Here is a 5,645-nt window from a genome sequence, read left to right on the forward strand (position 1 = left end):
TTCCTGAACTTCTAAAGCAGCCTCTTTGTACTCCACTACTTCTCAAGCAGTACTTGGATTAGAGCTCTGGTAATGTGAAAGCCGATTTCCACTTGTCTTGCCTTCAGTGCATGTATAGAGATGATCTGTTGTAATAATATGGGTGGTGAACTTGTTATATATTAATGTACGTAGAGGGCTGTATCTGCCTCCCACCCATTCATTCTTCCCTGTTTTAAAACAGAACGTGCTCCATTCTCCCAGCCTTCCTGTGCAGCTAAACTCTCAGCACTCCTTGCTTTGCTCTGGACCCTGTCCAGCTTGGCTGCATCCTTTCCAAAGTTCAGCGACTGTATCTGAACTCTGTGTTCCGAATGAGGATGTGCTGGTTAACAGATCCCGGAATGACATTCCCATACCTGAGCAGCACTCTGTTTCCTCTTTACAGCGCTTAAACTGACCTGCAACTCCTTCTGTCTTGTATTGCCACTTAGGCATTTTTCCTCACTCTATATTCATGTGCTTTTTCAACTGAATTCCATCTTACGGACTACCAGCACACTTACGTGGCTCATGAAGGTCTCATTCTGCCCTACCTGGTTCTTGCAGCAACATCTTCCAGCATAAGGGGATTAACAACTACTAAGTTAATTGTCTACTGTTAGTACTGAAGTATCAAAAGTTCAGAGTTGTAGGGATAAATCTGTTGAGGACTTGTCTTGTGTCACTATACAGTTTACCATGCATCATGCGACTTCACAAAACCAGCCATCTCCCCCTTGGCTCCCCAGTTAGATGGGTACCTTGCATCTAGGTGCTTCATCTAGGCACCGTTTCCTTATTCATCTGTGAGTGTGTTTTGGGGGCTCCATGTCATAAAGCCTTCAGATCAAGTTATATGACATCTGGTATCACACCTATTGGCCAAGTCAGGGTATCTCTTGTGAGAAATGAGATCGCTGTGAAATTACTTGATCTTGTAAAACAGCCTTAGTGGCTTTTGCCTGAAATGTCTCCCAGTTTTTCTCGATGTTGTTCTAAAATACAAATTAAAGGAAAGAATAAATTATAAGCTCATCAGCCTATCCTTGGTAACCAGAGAAATCCTGTCAGAGTTTATGTAAATCTTGCATTGCTTTAACTTGCTTTTATTAAAAGTAGGTTAGAAGTAGTTTAATCAGTTTATGACTTCATCTTGTTTATTTTTTAAAATATTTCTAGGTAATTTGTTTCCTCACTTATGACCTATTGATTATATGCTTTGCTAACTGTTATGAAGCACACAGGTACAATTACATTAATAAACTGAAGAAAACAACGTTCAGTATTATAGTCTTCTTCACCAAATGAGACGGTATTATCAAACCCATCAGATCGTGGGTTGTAAAGGAAGTCCTCTTTGACACAGCGCGCAATTATGCTGTGGAGCTCATTGCCACAGAATGCTGTGAATGCCAGCCCCGTAAATGGGCTTAAACAATAAGATGAATTCATGCTGGGAAAGCTCATTAAAGGCTATTAGGTACACAGATGCAGATGCGACTGGGAAGTCCTTAAGCCATGTATTGCTGGAAAATGGAGGGATGTAGGGAGGAAAAATATAAATCCATCCAATTTAGAGCACACCCCGTATGTATTGTCTTGTACATCACCAGAAGCCTAAGGCAGGAGACTGAGCTAAGTGGACTTTTTGATCTGATCCCGTATGGTACTTCATGTTCTTGTCTGTAATTCACTTACTTCCAACTTTAGCAGCACAGCGGTGTGATCCATTCTGTCTGGTTCCCTTTTCTGTAAATATAATCAGAGGTACTTGCCTTTTTCTTCTGTGCTGAAGCTTTTGTACCTGTTCTGAGACTGGTCCCACATGTGGGGCTTGCTTTTTTCCCCCTCTTTCTTTTTACAAGTGGAACTGCCTGCCTTGTTATTAACAGGCTGAGGCCTAAGTGGTGCTGCATCGGTCTCTTTCTGCTCCTTTCATGGTAGTTTGAGAAGCATTCAGCCACTTCTCTCCCATGGAATTGCCCCTGTTAATTCTTTGGCATTGTGAAGTGATTGATTGACAGATCAGTTGAATCTGCTGTTCTCCTCGCAATTTGCTAATTGAAGTTTGGTTCTCTGGCAATTTTCAGAACAATGATTTTTTTTTTTTTTCTTTTTTTTCAAACCACTTGATTTCCCTCAGTGTTCTGTTTCTGTCTGTGCTGCTTTTAGGATTCTAGGTCTGGATGTGATGCTAAGAATTTATTCAGATGCATGTGAAAAATTGTGGGCCTTTGATATTACATCACTGTTCTGGACAGGTAGGAAAGGGACCTTTTCTGTGAAACAGATTCTGTTGTTCTTTTCTCTTGTCTTGTTTCTTTTTTAGCTCTTTTATACCAAACACCTTATGCCAACAGGAAAGAGTCTGTTATTACGCAGGAAATGTTTGGCTGCACAGAGATCTAAAATATTAACGCCAGCTGAGCACACTGAACTATTTCAGCTGTCTGCATCCCAAATGTCTTCTGTCCAAGCAGGTTTTTTATCCTCGGCTAAGGCACAGTTCTCAAGTTTCTAATTTAGGCTGTCTTTTGACAGTAGCTTTAAAGTCAGTAGTGTTAGGAGTATGAGATTTGGTTTTGGGAGACATGTTTGTATATTATGAGTAGAGTTGGTGGTATGAGGGGAGTAACTCGAGTGACTGAAAAGGCTCTGCTTTGACAGTTAAAAACCCCAATAGTTCAAGGAGACAGGAGGTCTGGAAACCCAGCCCAGAAAGAATATGAACTGTTCCAGTAGTTGCAATCTGTGGGGAATAAACTAACTGGAAATAGGCTTGGTAACCTTTATTAAAACTGGCATCAGTTAACACAACAAAATTCCTCCTGTCTTTGTGAAAGCTCTACTATAACGTAAGTAACACAAGGGGGCATTTTACAGTACACCACTGTTCTCAGTCATGGCTTGCTTTACATCTCACTTCCTTTGGTCTGACCAAGTTGACTAGAATTATTTTCACTGTGTTCATGTGTCTAAAATGGAATTACTTCCTTGTCTCTGTCTGGAACACGCAAAAAGTCCAAACTGGAACGTGTATTGCCTGGGGTTGTTCCTAGCCTTGCATCCCAGTATGGTGGCCTGCCATAGCGCTGCCTAATCCCTAGAGCTGCTGTCTTCTGGGTTCTTTTCCTCACCCCAGCCAAAGGAAATGTGACATTTTTCCTTTAGAAGGAAAACTTCTCGAGGAAGGAGATTGAGGTGCTGAGGTGAGGTTGGCCTTCCAAATCTAGGTATGCCATTTACTATAAAGGTATTTGCAAAAGGCTGGTTAGTCATTTCAGAGCCTTCACCTGATGGGAAACTGCTCATTTCAGCAAGGTCCATGAGGGATGGTAAGTCAGGCAGAGCTCTGCTGACCAAGCATCCTGCAAATCTTACCTGTCACGGAAAAGCGCTCAGTCTTGCAGCACAGAAACGGATGGAAGGAAGGGCTTCTGAAAGTCTTTGCTTCAGTTCACATGGCTTGTTCAGCTCTTGATCAAACAAGTTGAGCTCATGTGGAAGCAGTTGTTCTTTTAAATGAGCGAAGTGTGGTGCAGTCATTTCTGTACTGCACCACAGTCTGGATCTGCTGCCACTCTGAACTTCTTAGACACAACCCCCTATTTTTGCTTTGCCTGCGGAAGTCTGGCTCTTGGAATGAGCTCACCCGCAACAAAAGCCTCTTGGAGTCCTGTTCTCTCTAGCTAGGGCCTACCTAACAACGGCTTCTTTCCTGTCATTCTCTCGCCTACTAGACATAGCAGCCCTATGAGTATTTGGGTGGGGAAGGAAGGAGATTGCAACATCCATTAAGAAGAAACAAAAAGAACACTTGTCTGTCTCTCACTTTTCAAGTGCAGCTGTAAAACTTTCCTTGGCCTTGGAAAACCGAGCTCTGCCATGTGGTGGGTGCGAGCTTGGAGTACGTCAGCCTTTGAAGTTAGTCCTTGAAATAGGCGATGGGAAATGGCATCCAAACGTCAGCTTTCACAGCAGTTCTGCTGCAAGCTGGAATAAGTCACTTAAAGTACACTGCGGGTGGTAAGACTAAGTTACAAGTACCTACACCTCTGTACGTGTCTCCCAGGCATCAGATAAATCAGAATCTCTAGAATTGTAGTTGTAGCATGAGCCTCTTGTTGAAACCAACTTTGTTTTTACCTGCAAGACTTCAGCCTTCTCTCTCAACAGCAAACTGCCTGCTGTGACTGAGGACTGCTGCGTTCACGACTGCAGCCCGAGACAGGAAACCTGTCCTGAAGTGTCTGAACTAAGAGTGGCTGAAAGGGCAGTGTGACTGTCTTCTGTATTTCAGTCGTTTGTTTACAGGGAAAATGCTCTACAGGCCACACAGGAGAAGGCAACTAAGAGCCCTAAAGCATTTATTTTCTCACCCGTAGTGTTTTGGGCGCTTAGAGACTAACCGCCACTCGGTACAGTGCAGCACTCTGGTTCTTAAGCTATAGGCATTACTTTTCTACAGGGCTACGTTGTTCTTATTTTTAATGCCGAGGATGGGGATGAAAGCTTTGTTTGCAGGAGGACTTGAGCTCACAGGTAGAGCTGCACAAGTGTTTTCTGTTCTAATCTAACATAAGATGATCTGAACAGGCACGGGGAGTTTGAAGCAAGTTGTGCTGCTCTAGCAAGAACGGGTCTCCCTCTTGGTTATTTGCACTGCATACCTTCACGTACTTACCTAAATTCCCCCAATCCACCGCGGAAGAGTGGCCTTACTACCTTACCTGTGTGCACAGATGTCCTTGGAGAAGGGAAGAGTAGAGATGAGAAAGGAAACCGTCTTGTGCTGCTTTGCTGGTGCCGCCTTGTTAAGTTACTGATGGCAAAGTTTCCAGTATATGCCTGGTGGGAGAGAAATTCAGTCCAGAAAAGGGAAAACCTCACTGGCTTTTCAACAATACTTAGTTACATTCCAGAATTTACACAGCTCTCTTGGGACACTCTCTGTGTCCATTGTCTTAATGTGCTGCCTTTCCTAATCGTTCTTTGTCATCTCCAGGCTTCTGGAAAAGTGAGTGTTTCCCAGGGTGTAGGTGGAGGGAAAAGAGTTTGTGCATTGCTGCCTACCTTCTCATACTATGTTAATCAAAAGCAGTGAGTCACAGAAAATGAAGACTGAATAATCTGAGTGATTATTTATCACTTCTGTGGCCTACGAGATTGTTTCCTGCTGGAGAAAATAGCCCACGGCCCTTTACTGCTAGGGATCACATCTTCATATTTATTCTAAATTTTTCCTTTCTGTAACTCAAAGGTAAGATCTTGAGAAACAGTTTCCTTCGTTATTATTTCTTTGTATTCTACCACATAACCCTGGATAACCCAGGCTGCAGTGGCAGAGCCAGATTTCAGCACCAGCTCTCCCTCTAGAAGCCAAGTTCCACTCTGGCCTAAAGCAAAAAGGGAATCAGCCCGTTTGCTGGACCGTCCTCCATGTGCCCTTCCCCTCCCAAGCAGCTCCCCAAGCCTTGTCCCTGAGCCTGACACAGCGACGGAAACAGCTTGCTCCAGTGGGGAGCCTGGAGAGGGCATCTGAACCCGTGTACAGGCACAGGTGTGAGGGGTTTGTCTGTCTATTTTTATTTTGGGGGGGGGGGGGGGGGGGGGGGTGGGTGTTG

General features: G+C 43.8%; 1 protein-coding gene across 1 annotated transcript in view; it reads left to right on the forward strand.

Annotated features, from left to right (window-relative positions):
- Positions 1-5,645, forward strand: part of PROSER2 (proline and serine rich 2) — a 13,668-nt gene that overhangs the window by 5,325 nt on the left and 2,698 nt on the right. The gene's annotated exons all lie outside the window — the stretch shown is intronic.

This window comes from Buceros rhinoceros, unplaced genomic scaffold (assembly GCF_000710305.1).
Source record: "Buceros rhinoceros silvestris isolate BGI_N320 unplaced genomic scaffold, ASM71030v1 scaffold11304, whole genome shotgun sequence".
NCBI classification, from domain to species: Eukaryota; Metazoa; Chordata; class Aves; order Bucerotiformes; family Bucerotidae; genus Buceros; species Buceros rhinoceros.